At 46.2% G+C, this 12,435-nt stretch overlaps 2 non-coding genes across 2 annotated transcripts; both read left to right on the top strand.

Moving 5' to 3' along the window:
* The first annotated feature begins 5,677 nt into the window (after positions 1-5,677).
* Positions 5,678-5,749, top strand: Trnad-guc (transfer RNA aspartic acid (anticodon GUC)). Its single transcript has one exon. It is a non-coding gene; the product is annotated as a tRNA-Asp (tRNA).
* Positions 5,750-6,360: 611 nt separating this feature from the next.
* On the top strand, positions 6,361-6,432 carry Trnaw-cca (transfer RNA tryptophan (anticodon CCA)). The gene has a single exon. It is a non-coding gene; the product is annotated as a tRNA-Trp (tRNA).
* The last annotated feature ends 6,003 nt before the right edge of the window (positions 6,433-12,435 follow it).

Genomic DNA, 12,435 nt, shown 5'->3' with positions numbered 1-12,435 from the left:
CTTGAGACAAAGGGACACCGGGAAAGGACCGCCCGCCCAGTGTTGGATCCGCTTCCTCACTCGCCTTAGCCCCGTCTCCTTCGCCAGGCTGAGGACTAGAAAAAAAAAAAAAAAAGCCTAAGCTGAGCAACAATAGGGAAACAAAAAACAGTAGAATTTAAAAAATCAGCAGCGGGCTAAGGAATGACATTTGAGCTCTTTGTTTTGCCTAATATTAGTAACTTTTAAAACGTATTTTTATTTATTTATTTTTTAGTTCAGGATAATAACGTGCATATTAGAAAATTCGGAAATACAGATCGGCTCATTTGTTAGATGTCCGGTAACCCGGGACACGCAGCTGAGGAGCCTGTTTAACACATCAGAGCTGACGCTGGCCGCCAGGTTCTCTCAGCATCTCCAACCCCCCCCCCCACACACACACACACACACACTACCTGTTACAGAGTCCTGGTTATGCAGCTCTTCTCACCCCACCCCTACACTTTTCCCCTAGCTCCCCTCCCCTTCCCCCCAGCCCCTCTTTCCTATATAAATAACTGAACCATTTTGGCTACAGGCCCTCTTGGTGCGCTTGGCTTTGGCTCCTGGTCCCTCACCCACTTTTCTCTTCCTCTCTGGCTCTCCTTGCTTCTCTGAACCCTCCCAGATGCCTCTGGCTATGCTCTCCCTCGTATCTGCAATAAAACTCATATACCTTGGAGCTGTCATCTCATTTTCTCATTCAACTTTTTTCTTCCCAGAGACAGGGTTTTTCTGTGTAACTCCAGCTGCCCTGGAACTCACTCTGTAGACCAGGCTGGCTTCAAACTCAGAGATCCACCTGCCTCTGCCTCCGAGTGCTGGGATTAACCGTGTGCATCACCACCGCCCCTGGTTTCCAGACCGGCAGAGTCTAACGGATATTTTTAAATTTCTTTCCAACTTTTCTCGGCATTTAATAAATGCATAAAGAGTCGGGCTGCATGCTATTTTCTGACTAGATTATAAACTTCACTTTAAGGGTTTTTGTTTGTTTGTTTGTCAAACTCTCCTTTGTAGCCAGGGTGGCCTGAAATTTCAACGACACTTGTGTCTCAGCCTCTGAGATGCTGGGACTAAAGACGTGAACCACCACACCTGGTTGATGATGGATAAACTCTATGACAACACTCTGTTGATAAAAGATGACAAAATTTCAACAGTGCTGCAGACAGCATAACATACATGAGACCCTTGTCATTCTCTACTCAGAATTGTGGCACTTGCCTTAATCCCAGAACTCGAAGTGAGGAAAAAGGGCAGAGATATTTCTGTAGGTTCATAGTGAGTTCCAGGGCAGCCAGGACTGTCTCTGTAGAGGGACCCTCTGAAGAAAGGAAGAGAGAGAGAGAGAGAGAGAGAGAGAGAGAGAGAGAGAGAGAGAGAGAGAGAGAGAGAAGAAGGAGGAGGAGGAGGAGGAGGAGGAGGAGGAGGAGGAGGAGGAGGAGGAGGAGGAGGAGGAGGGAGGGAGGGAGAAAAAAGAAAAAGAGAAGAAAATCTAAAAATAAAATAAGTCTGCTGGTAATAGTGGCACTTGCCTTTAACCCCAGCACTCAGGAGGCAGAGGCAGGGAGATCTCTGTGAGTTCAAGGCCAACCTGGCCTATAGAGTGAGTTCTAGGACAGCTACAGCTGTTACATAGAAAAACCCTGTCTTGCCGGGCGGTGGTGGCGCACGCCTTTAATCCCAGCACTCGGGAGGCAGAGGCAGGCGGATCTCTGTGAGTTCGAGGCCAGCCTGGTCTACAAAGGGAGTTCCAGGACAGGCTCCAAAGCTACAGAGAAACCCTGTCTCGAAAAACCAAAAAAAAAAAAAAAAAGAAAAACCCTGTCTCAAAAAAAAAAAACATTTTTTCAATTCCATTAAATTTCATACACACATATATAATGTACTTTGTGTCCCCCTTCCTCTCTTATCTTCCTCCCTGCCAACTCCTTCTTTCCAAGAGGTCCCCCTTTTACATCCCTCCTTCTACCCCAAACATTTAACATTTACGTAAGGGTTTTTCTGTAAGCATCGGTGGGGATTGTTTACTTAGGCAAGGGACACTTTCCAGGGGCTACACCACTGAGGACTAAGAATCACTGTCACTGGCAGGTGGGCCCTTCGGAGCCCCTCCCCATCCATGACAGAACCCTGACTGCTCCGTGGGTACAGACTAGGTGCCAGCAGTCACAGCTGCTGCGAGTTCCGTTCACATCTAGACACAGCAGCGTTTCCCAACACCCTTTACCTCCTCTTCCCGCCTCCGTGTTCCCTGCGCCTTGGGGAATAGTCACATCTTTCGCTGTTGTTGCTGTTGTTATGGGGTTTTGTTTTGTTTTTTGCTTTTTTTTTTTAATAGTTATTTATTATGTATACAATAGTCAGTCTGTGTGTATGCCTGCAGGCCAGAAGAGGGCACCAGACCTCATTACAGATGGTTGTGAACCACCATGTGGTTGCTGGGAATTGAACTCGGGACCACTGAGCCATCTCTCCAGCCCTGTTTTTTGCTTTTCTTGTTTTCAAATCAGGGTTTCTCTGTGTAGCCAGCCCTGGCTGTCCTGGAACTCACTCTTTAGACCAGGCTGGCCTTGAATTCACAGAGATTCACCTGCCTCTGCCTCCCAAGTGCTGGGATTAAGGGTGTGTGCCACCTCTGCCTGGTTTTTGTTTTATTTTTTTGAAATCGGGGGGGGGGGTGTTTACATGAGTGCAGTATCCACAGAGGCCAGAGAAGCTGGATGAAGCCCTTGTAGCCGAAGTTACAGATGGTTACAAGTGTTGGGGAATATTATTTTCAGGTGTGTGACTTTTGTTTATGCTGCATTTGTTTAACTCTGTGAAGCTGTGTTACTGTGCCTGTCTAAAGCACCTGATGGTCTAATAAAGAGATGAATGGCCAATAGCGAGGCAGGAGCAAGGACAGGCGGGGCTGGCAGGCAGAGAGAATAAATAGAAAGAGAACCGAGGAAAACGGAGCAAAAGAACAAGGAGAGGAGGACTTCAGGGGCACAGCCACCCAGCTACACAGTCAGTCATGGAGTAAGAAGGAAAGTAAGACATCTAGAAATAAGAAAGATAAAAGCCCAGAGGCAAAAGATAGACAGGATAATATAAGAAAAGCTTGGTTAGAGCCGGGCGGTGGTGGCGCACGCCTTTAATCCCAGCACTCGGGAGGCAGAGGCAGGCGGATCTCTGTGAGTTCGAGACCAGCCTGGTCTACAAGAGCTAGTTCCAGGACAGGCTCCAAAACCACAGAGAAACCCTGTCTCGAAAAACCAGAAAAAAAAAAAAAAAACTTGGTTAGAAACAAGCCAAGCTAAGGTCAGACATTTAGACATTTATAATGAAGAAAAGCCTCTGTGTGAGATTTATTTGGGAGCTGGGTGGCGGGCCTCCAAAGAGCCCAAAGAGTAAAAGTTCACACAGCATACAAGGGACCTGGTGAGGGGGCTGAAAACAGAACTCCGGTCCCACCCTCTGCTACAGGTGTACACACTGTTAACCACTGCATCGTTTTGTTAGCCCCAGCGCTCACTGCCTACCCAAGCCAACCTCCATCCATCCTACCTGTTTAACTAGCCACCCTCTCATTCTAGTCTGTTTTCAATATCTGCTCTCCCTGATGTCTAACATATCAGGCAGGCTTATTGTCGGCCTGCCTAATAATATAAGCACCAAAAGAAGAGGATTGACCCATTGAAATATCCCAGTACATCTATTACAATATCCGGCACATTGTAAGTTCGGTAGATGAATAAGTAGCCGTATACTGTCTGTCAACTATAATAGCTGATCAGTCAGTACTAATACAGGAACAAACATGTTACATACGGCATATGCACACACATGCTAGTTAGACATTTTTCTCTTCATGGCAGGGGTTTACTTTTTTGAAACGTACAAGCATATGGATCTAAGTGAGCAGCAAAGCCAGGATTTGCTGCCAGAGCTTGCAGGATTCCCAGCTTTTCCTCACTTCAGACCTGTGAGTCACTCTGCCTAAGATTCTTTCAGCCCTACTTGCTTCGCGGGCTGATGAGAAGAGGGTGAATCATTTTGTGAGATAGGATTACTATCTAAACGACCACTTAGCTATAATATCAACCACCATTATGCTATATCTCCCTCCGCCGAGCACTGGGTGACCTCTGGACTGCCTACTGCCAGCCGCATTCGTAACCGGCGGTTTCTCCCCGTACTGACAGTGAGGAATCTCGCCTACCCGGTTCAGGTTAATTACCAGCTTTTCCTTTCCATTTTAGGAAGCCAGACAACAGGTGCTGAGGTGCTCGCTCCCTGGTGTGAGCTAACTCAGGCTACTGCTTAGCGTGCCCCGGGTGCAGGAACACACGGGAACACAGGCATAGCTCGGCCGGGACAGGGTGAAGCAGGCATTGAGAGCCTCTTCTCCCTATATGGGGCAGGGCAAACAGGTGATCCAGCTGACCTCGGTTCCTGCTTCCTTGTAGCTCTGCCAACTGGAAGACCTGGGCAAGTCCTTTAGATCCTACCCAGAAAAGGGCATCGCCATAGTTACCACAGGGCCCTTTGGATCTCACAAGACTTATTGGAGGGTGAGAAATGGACACAGGCTACAGAATATGGAGGATTTTGCTTTTTGAAGAAGTTAATATAGTTAGAGGTGAAAGAAAAAAAGAAAGAAAGGGCTAAAACACACCTCAGAAATTGCCATTTCTGTCTATATTAAACAAATAACCTCTGCCAACAGATATTTTTTATTACCACGTAATTTATGATCTATAAATTTTCGCTAGTTCTTAACACACTGCAAGAAAAGGACCCGAAGGTACATGGGTGATAGTTCTAATATTATATTGTTATTGTCTGTCTGGCTTCTACTATAACATAACCACCGTAAAATCGGGATGCACCCAATAAGATCTCGCAGCGCATCTAATGCAATGTCTGGTACATTGTAGGTTTCATACATCTCCTAAATCGTGTCTGTTTGCCTATGGCTGCATAAATGCACTTGGTGGCAAAAGAAAAGTTTCTAAGTGAGGCCCTCCTTGTTGCCCTTGGGGAAATGGCTTGATCCTGTTTCTGAACCGGCTTAGTATATCCCAAACGCTCCCATTGGTCCTGATGCTGTATTTTCACAGCCCTATGCTAATCGATGGCGCATCTTTGTTTTTAACTCTTTAAATGCAGCATTGCTTAGCCATGCACAAAACTATTTCTGTCGTTCTTAAGTTGTAGACATCTTGAGACGGGTATAGGACAAAACAGCGGATCAGTAAAATTTCATCTGAAGGCAGCTAACCGTGAGCACGGATCCTTTTGTGTCCTGAACGCCGACGATTGAAGAAACGGGGCTGTGAAACAGCTCTGACCCTATTACAAATCTGGCACCCTACGATGCACTTCAAATGAAATACGAATTTGTGAGGCTCTCAAACGCCCTTCCAAACCCAAAAGCCTGACGCATTCGAAAAGCTCAGAGCTCTGCTAAGGTGTTTTCATGGAGTTCGCTAGAGTGAACTCAGGAGTGTATTTTATTCTAAAGAGAGCGAGAACCAGCAACAGGCCCAGATAAACAAGCAGCAACAGCCATTCCAAGAGGTCCAGTTTTCCATCGAGAGAAATTGGACCCGGAGACAGCTCAGGTCTCCTTTAGGAGACACCAGGGAACAACGTCTCTCACGGCTCCTCGTTAGTATAGTGGTTAGTATCCCCGCCTGTCACGCGGGAGACCGGGGTTCAATTCCCCGACGGGGAGATCGGCTAATTTTTCTTTTTTTTTGTCTGGAATGAACTATCCGACATTCCTGCCTACTGTGCTAAGGAATCCTTTGTAAACCCCAAGCCGCTTTCCTCTCGAAGCAATCGCTTTTAAGTTCAACGCTCCCGATGAGAGGCTTAGGCGCGCTCGGAACCCGCAGCGCCGGGACAGAAAATGAAAGCTCAGATGCTCAGCGGGGACAAGGACTGACGCCATGCGGCACAGGCCCGCCCGCAGGCCCGCGCGTGCGCAGTGGCGTCCCGCCAGATTACAAAGGGAGGTCGCCCCATAGGCCTGGGGGGTGGGGAGGAAAGAGGCGGCTCCGCCCCCTTGGGGCGGGGCGGTCGAGCCGGAAGTGGCTGGGACAGAAGAGGAAGCGCGGGCTTTTTGCGGTCCCGACGAGCGGACCAGACGCGAGCCTTAGTCTCCCGCCTCCGCTGGTGCTCTTCCCAACCTAGACGGAGAGCTGGCCGGCAGGGCAGGGAGGCCGCGGGGCGAGCCGGCCCCGCCAGCTCCTGCGGGATAGGCGCGGGCATGGCCGGAGGAGGCGGGCTTCAACCGCCGTGGTCGCGGAGTCCTAAGAAACCGCGCGAGCCACAGCCCAGCAGGACCTCGTGGCGCAACGGTAGCGCGTCTGACTCCAGATCAGAAGGCTGCGTGTTCGAATCACGTCGGGGTCATGGCTTTTTGGTTGTTTTGTTTTTCTCCTAATGGCTTTTAAATTCACTAGTTTAATGCGAGCCGTGGTGTGTTCCCGCCATTTTTTCGAAAATGCCTTTTGTGCTTTAAAACTTCGTTCAAAAGTTACCGTAATACTTTAATTCCTGAACAATAAGGCTTAGACGCTATTATAGCGCCTGAAGGCCGTTTTTAGGCCTTCTAAAGTGAGAGGTTAAAATAAATAAATAAAGTGAGGGGTTTTTGTTCTTGGGTTTTTTTGTCACTAATGACTTGAGAAATGGGCTTACAGCTCTGCCTTAAGTATATAATTTTTCACAGCAATTACGCAATACTGCGGTACAGACTGCTTCTCCAAAAATAGTTTTAATCTGTGTGCACGCAAGTACAATCGCATACAGTGTTTTAAATGATTGAGGTTTTGAGCTGCAGGAAACAATGCGATTTTAAGCCACTGGGTGCCAACTGTTGGTTTAAGTGTCATGAAAATAGCATAAACTGGAGTGCCCTGGGTCATACAGCCTGTTCATTACAAGGTGATACAGTTTGCTCTGTCTACATCGTAAAAGTTAAAATTTGTACAAATGAAAGAAGGTGTCTGGTTCAAGCTAAGATAAAGAAGTACTGGACCAGAAAAGTACACTAGACATAAAATGGGGGAGGGAGGGTTAGTTAAACACTGAATTGTCCATCCATTTAATGTTAGAACCCTAACTCAGTCCTTCCCAGTCCTCAGTAACTGGGATGTGGCTATTTGGAGACAGGTCTTTTAAAGCATTGATGAAGTAAAAATGGGTCTATTATATTAGATGGAGTTCCAATGCAGTCGGACTGGCATCATGCTTTTGGACACGTGTCAAGGATGTGTGTGCATAGGAAGTTCATGTCAGGAGAGAACAAGGAGGCAGCAACCCTCAGAAGATGTCAAAGCTGTCTGCTTCTACAGGGAAAGGGCTGGAGAGGCAGAAGAGGCAAACCGCACAGGCGTCTGGGTCCTAACATTCTGAGGGAAATGCGGAGCTGTTCTAATCGTTCATGATTTTGTTATTCACGAGTTTAACAAGATCAGAAGAACACAGAACATGGCCTAGACTTTTTCCGGACTGCACCCTGGGACTAATGGGGAAAGTTAAGATTGGAGGTCCTGCTCACCCTGCAAGTTAAGGGTGTCAAACAAGGCCGCACACACCAAACGCTATCTGAACTGAACGCAATATTCTTCTGTTCCCTGTCCTCGTTGTGTTGCTGTAATGAATCTCTAACCAAAGCCATTTGGGGAAGGAAGGGGTTTATTTTAACTTACAAGTTACAATCCATGCTTGAGGAAAATCAGGGCAGGAACTCAAGGAGGAACTCGAAGCGAAACCACAGAGAAGCACTGTTTGCTGGACCCCTCGGGCTCATGCTTGGCTTTCTCACAGGGCCCTGTCGCAAAGTGGTACCACCTATAGTGGCCTGGGCTGGCCTACATCAATTATCCGGGTAGTTCCCCACAGACAGGTTCACAGGCTAATCTAATCTGGTCAATCCTTCGTTGGGTGAGATTCTTCTCAGCTATTCTAGGCTGTGTGAAATTGACAAAGCTAATTAGGGCAAATATATTTATGTTTGTTTGTTTGCTTGAGACAGAATCTCACTATGTTGCTCCGACTGTCCTGGAACTCACCATGTAGACCAGGCTGGCCTCAAAAAGAGATCTGCTCGCCCCTGCCCCCTGAATCCTAAGACTAAAGGCATGTGCCGCCTCCACCTGACTAATTACTATTTTTCTTCTAAAACTTGAGTTTCGCAGGTGTTAGCTTGTCCGCCTAAGCTGGATCTCTCTAGTTTCTTAGAATGGCTAATTGGGTGGCTTAGTGTCACTTAGAAGCAACCTAACACCGCGTGTGAACTAGTCTCCATTCCTTATAAAGGGATGGCATGTCAAGAGAAACTCAGGAATACACACATCCACATTTGAATCTTCAGTTATATATATTCAAAGATTTACTGATGTGAGTGCGTGTGTGTGTGTTGGGGGGGTGCTCTTAGAGGCCTTACGGGGGCTTCAAGATTCCTGGAGCTGCCTGACATTCCAGCTGCCTGCTGGAAACAGCTCAGGACCTCTGGAAGAAAACCAAGCAGTCTTACCCACCGAGCTGTCTCTCCAGCCCCTGAACTTTCAAAATCTGGACATATAATAGCTCTATGATTTTGTGTTTGTTCAATTAAAAAAGGACTAGCATTATTTACCCTAAAAGGGCTATATCTACTAGTACAGTATGATCTGGTTATGTATTCACCTCGTTAGCAGCCTTTCTTCTGAGATTATTTTAAGTCAGTTACCTAAAACAGATAGTCTCTGGATGAGCTGATTAAATGGAATTTTTAAATCTGCTTCCTTGAAGGCAGACTTTGAATTCGGATTGGCTAAGTGATCCCTTAATTTCTCACAATTATTTTTTTTAGGTGGGGGGCCAGGGTTTTTCTCTTGAGACAGGATCTTAGTATGTAGCCCAATCCTGGCCTCCAACCTGGCATTTTCCCAGCTCAGCCTCCTGTTGATGGGACAAGCATGGATCACAGCATTCAGTTCTCATGTTAATTTTTTCTTAATTACATTTATTTGTTTTTGTGGGGGTGGGAGGCTGATGCTGTCAAGCTTGTGGAAGTGAGAAACCAACCTGTGGGGCTCACTTCTCTCCTTTTACCACATGAGTCCCTGGGACCAGGCTTGGCGGCAGGTACCTTTAAACCACCTCATGTATGTTTATTGCAGAAATGTTAGAAAGTACAGAAAAAGAAGAAAATAACTCACCCGGGCCTCACTGCCGAACAGAATGACTTTGTTAGGGAAGGGCACTTGCTAAGGCTACGGGAAGGCCAGAGGCCCACACACCAGTTCTCTCCTTCCATCGCGAGGGTTCTGGGGATCAGACTCAGGTCATCAAGAATGGCGGCAAGCCCCCTTTCCTGCTAAGCCATCTTGTTACTCCACTTCCCACAGTGGAAGTACTATGAACATTATGGTCAGAACGAATTTAGTATTTGTTATGGTTTTTATATGAAATGTCCCCAAAGGGCCATATGTTGGGAGCTTGGTTCACAGCTGCAGGCCGCATTGAAAGCACTAACTTCATCGGTGGGGTTAATCCATAGGTCAGTGTCGGTTAATACTGAATGGGCTAATAGGTGGCAGGGTCTGGTAGGTGGATATGTGTTAGATTTGTTTTTACTTCTTTTATGTGTTTATCAATGTTTTGCTTGCATATAGGTCCGTGGATTACATTTGTGCCCGGTGCCCTCAGAGGTCAGAAGAGGGTGTTGGATCCCCTGGAACTGGAGTTAAGGACGGTTATGAGCTGCCATGTGGGTGCTGGGAATTGAGCCCAAGTCCTCAGCAAAAACCACTGAGCCCTCTCCAGCCCCCTGAAGCATGTATCTTTTTCCTCCTGCCTTCCCCTGTCTCTCTCTCTCTCTCTCTCTCTCTCTCTCTCTCTCTCTCTGCTTCTCTGCTGCATAAAGTGAAAGTTTTCCCACCATGCCCTTCTGTGATAAAGCGTAGGCCTTGTCATAGCCCTAAGAGCGATGGAACCAGCCAATCACAGCTTGAAATCTCAGAAACTGTGAGCTGACAGGATCCTTTCATTCTGGACACTGATTGGCTCAGATACAATGTCAGTGTGACAACAAATGACTCATAGTATTCTTTTCTTTGCATTTTTTTTTTTTTAATTTTTAAAACTGCGTGTCTGTGGATTTGTAGTACCCACAGAGGTCAAAAGAGAACCCCAGGTCTCTGTGAACTGTTGTTATAGGCAGTTGTGAGCTGATGTAGATGCTGGGAACTGAACTCCAGTCCTCTGAAAAAGCAACAAGTGTCTTAATTGTTGAGCCGTCCTTCCAGTCCCAGCATAGTTTTTAACTTATTTTATTTATGATGATGGCGATGTAGTGTTTGCCCATGTCTGATGTAGGGGCCCAGAAAGGTCAGAGTACAACTCTGTGGAGCCAGGTCTCTCCTTCCACCTCAGTGTTGACTCTGCATATGGGACAAACACACGGTCACTTCAGGACCACCAGATTCTCTTGAGACCAGCTATGTAGCCCAGGCTGACCTCCAACTCACAGTCAGCCTTCCAAGTGTAAGAACTATGAACATACGCCACCGTTCCCTGCCCCCGCCTTCTTCCCCACTGTGCAGCTGTGGCTGGAACTCAATATGTACACCAGGCTGGCTCTGACCTCACAGAGACCCACTAGCTTCTCCTTCTCAGCTGCCGAGATTAAGGGCAAGAAGCGGTGCACCTGGCACAGTCGCTCATAGTCTCAAATAAATGTGAATAATATGTTTTTATGGCCATGCAGTATTCCCTCACGTGTATATGTATATATTATGAAGTATTTGTTTTGGTTTAAATCTGGAATGTCCCCCCAAAGGCTGGATCTGACCATTTGGTGACCAGCTTGTGTTGACCCTTAGGCTGTGAAGTCTGCAGGAAATGGAACACAGAGGCAGAAATAAGTCGTTAGGGATGAGTAATGTGATATCCTGAAGTTCACAGCCAATCCCATGTAAAACAGCTTTTAAAAAGTCGCATGCACATTAATAGCATGAAAAAGGGAGGTGATTATCCAAACGACTGAAAAACAAAGTTTTGGCAATGAAAATATGGTTAAAGCCGTATGTATGCCAATTCAACCCCTAACAGCAACAAAAAATAAAAATAGAAAAAAAATGACAAAATAATTTCACCAAATCTTTTTTTTTTATTTCACCAAATCTTGCTTTTTTAAACCTGTCCATTAACTTTAAAATATTTTTCCACTGATTCTCAAGGTTCTAGACATCACTTGTATTTTAAGGATTTTTCTTAGATTTGTACCCATTTCAATATACAATACATATTTTTTTCTATTTTAGGCAATATTAAATCTTTTGTTGTTAAATCAAGGTCTTTCACTACGTAGTTCAGACTGACAACAAACTTGCTATCCCCCTGCCTCAGCCTCCCCAATGCTGGTGACCATCCCCAGCTGTGTTGGAAGTTTTAATTAGGAAAGAGAGTGTACAACCAATTAGGTGAGCAAAATGCCTAGTGGTTTTTCAGGATCCTAGCTGGGATCCTGAAATAGGGCTTGAGAAGGGCAGCAGCTAGTGATGAAGGTTGAGAGACTAGCCACCACAGGGGATGAGGCTGAACACGGGTAAGCTGGCCGTAAGAAGGTGACCTGAGAGGCAGCTGCTGTTGCTGCTTAGGTCATCCATGCTTCTGTCACACAGACTAAGAGCCAGGAGCTCTCGGTCTCTGAAAGAGAGGTGCTGCCTCTGAGCAACACAGGGCAAGATCCTGGAGGGAGGGAGAGAGAGAGAGAGAGAGAGAGAGAGAGAGAGAGAGAGAGAGAGAGAGAGAGAAGGAAGGAGAGAAAGAGAAAGAAAGAAAGAAAGAAAGAAAGAAAGAAAGAAAGAAAGAAAGAAAGAAAGAAAGAAAGAAAGAAAAGTTGATAATTTCTGGGACGCATCCAGCAAGTTGGTAAATGAAGGGGGAAAGATAGCAAACACTAATCTAGCCAGACGAACAAAGGATTGTTAGGGGAAAGTTTGGAAGTGGTAATTAGGAACAGACTCACTAGCCTAATCTGACCTTAACCTGTACAGAATAGGAGAGAAAAATATTCTGTACACTGGAATTGACAGAGTTAAAACCAAAAGTCAGTCGTGTGGTGTGGTGCACCCCTTTAGTCCCAGTGCCCGGGAGGCAGAGGCCCCAGACCAGGGCCTCATACATGCTAGATACACTATAAATATTCTTAAACACTCGAATGATGTATTTAAAAACATTTTTTTTAAAAAAAAAAAAAACTTGTTTGCTCATGGGAAAGATAGAATGTGTTATCTCTAAGGATTAAACTCCCTGGAAATTTTCTGTTGCAAAAGCCCAAAGGAGAACAAAGGAAAAAACAAAATCAGAGTTCTAAGGCTTTCCTTCAGGCAGTCCTCTGGGGTGCCAATGAGACTTCAGGGT

This window comes from Chionomys nivalis, chromosome 25, assembly GCF_950005125.1.
Source record: "Chionomys nivalis chromosome 25, mChiNiv1.1, whole genome shotgun sequence".
NCBI classification, from domain to species: Eukaryota; Metazoa; Chordata; class Mammalia; order Rodentia; family Cricetidae; genus Chionomys; species Chionomys nivalis.
This window is presented reverse-complemented; position numbering and strand designations above follow the sequence as displayed.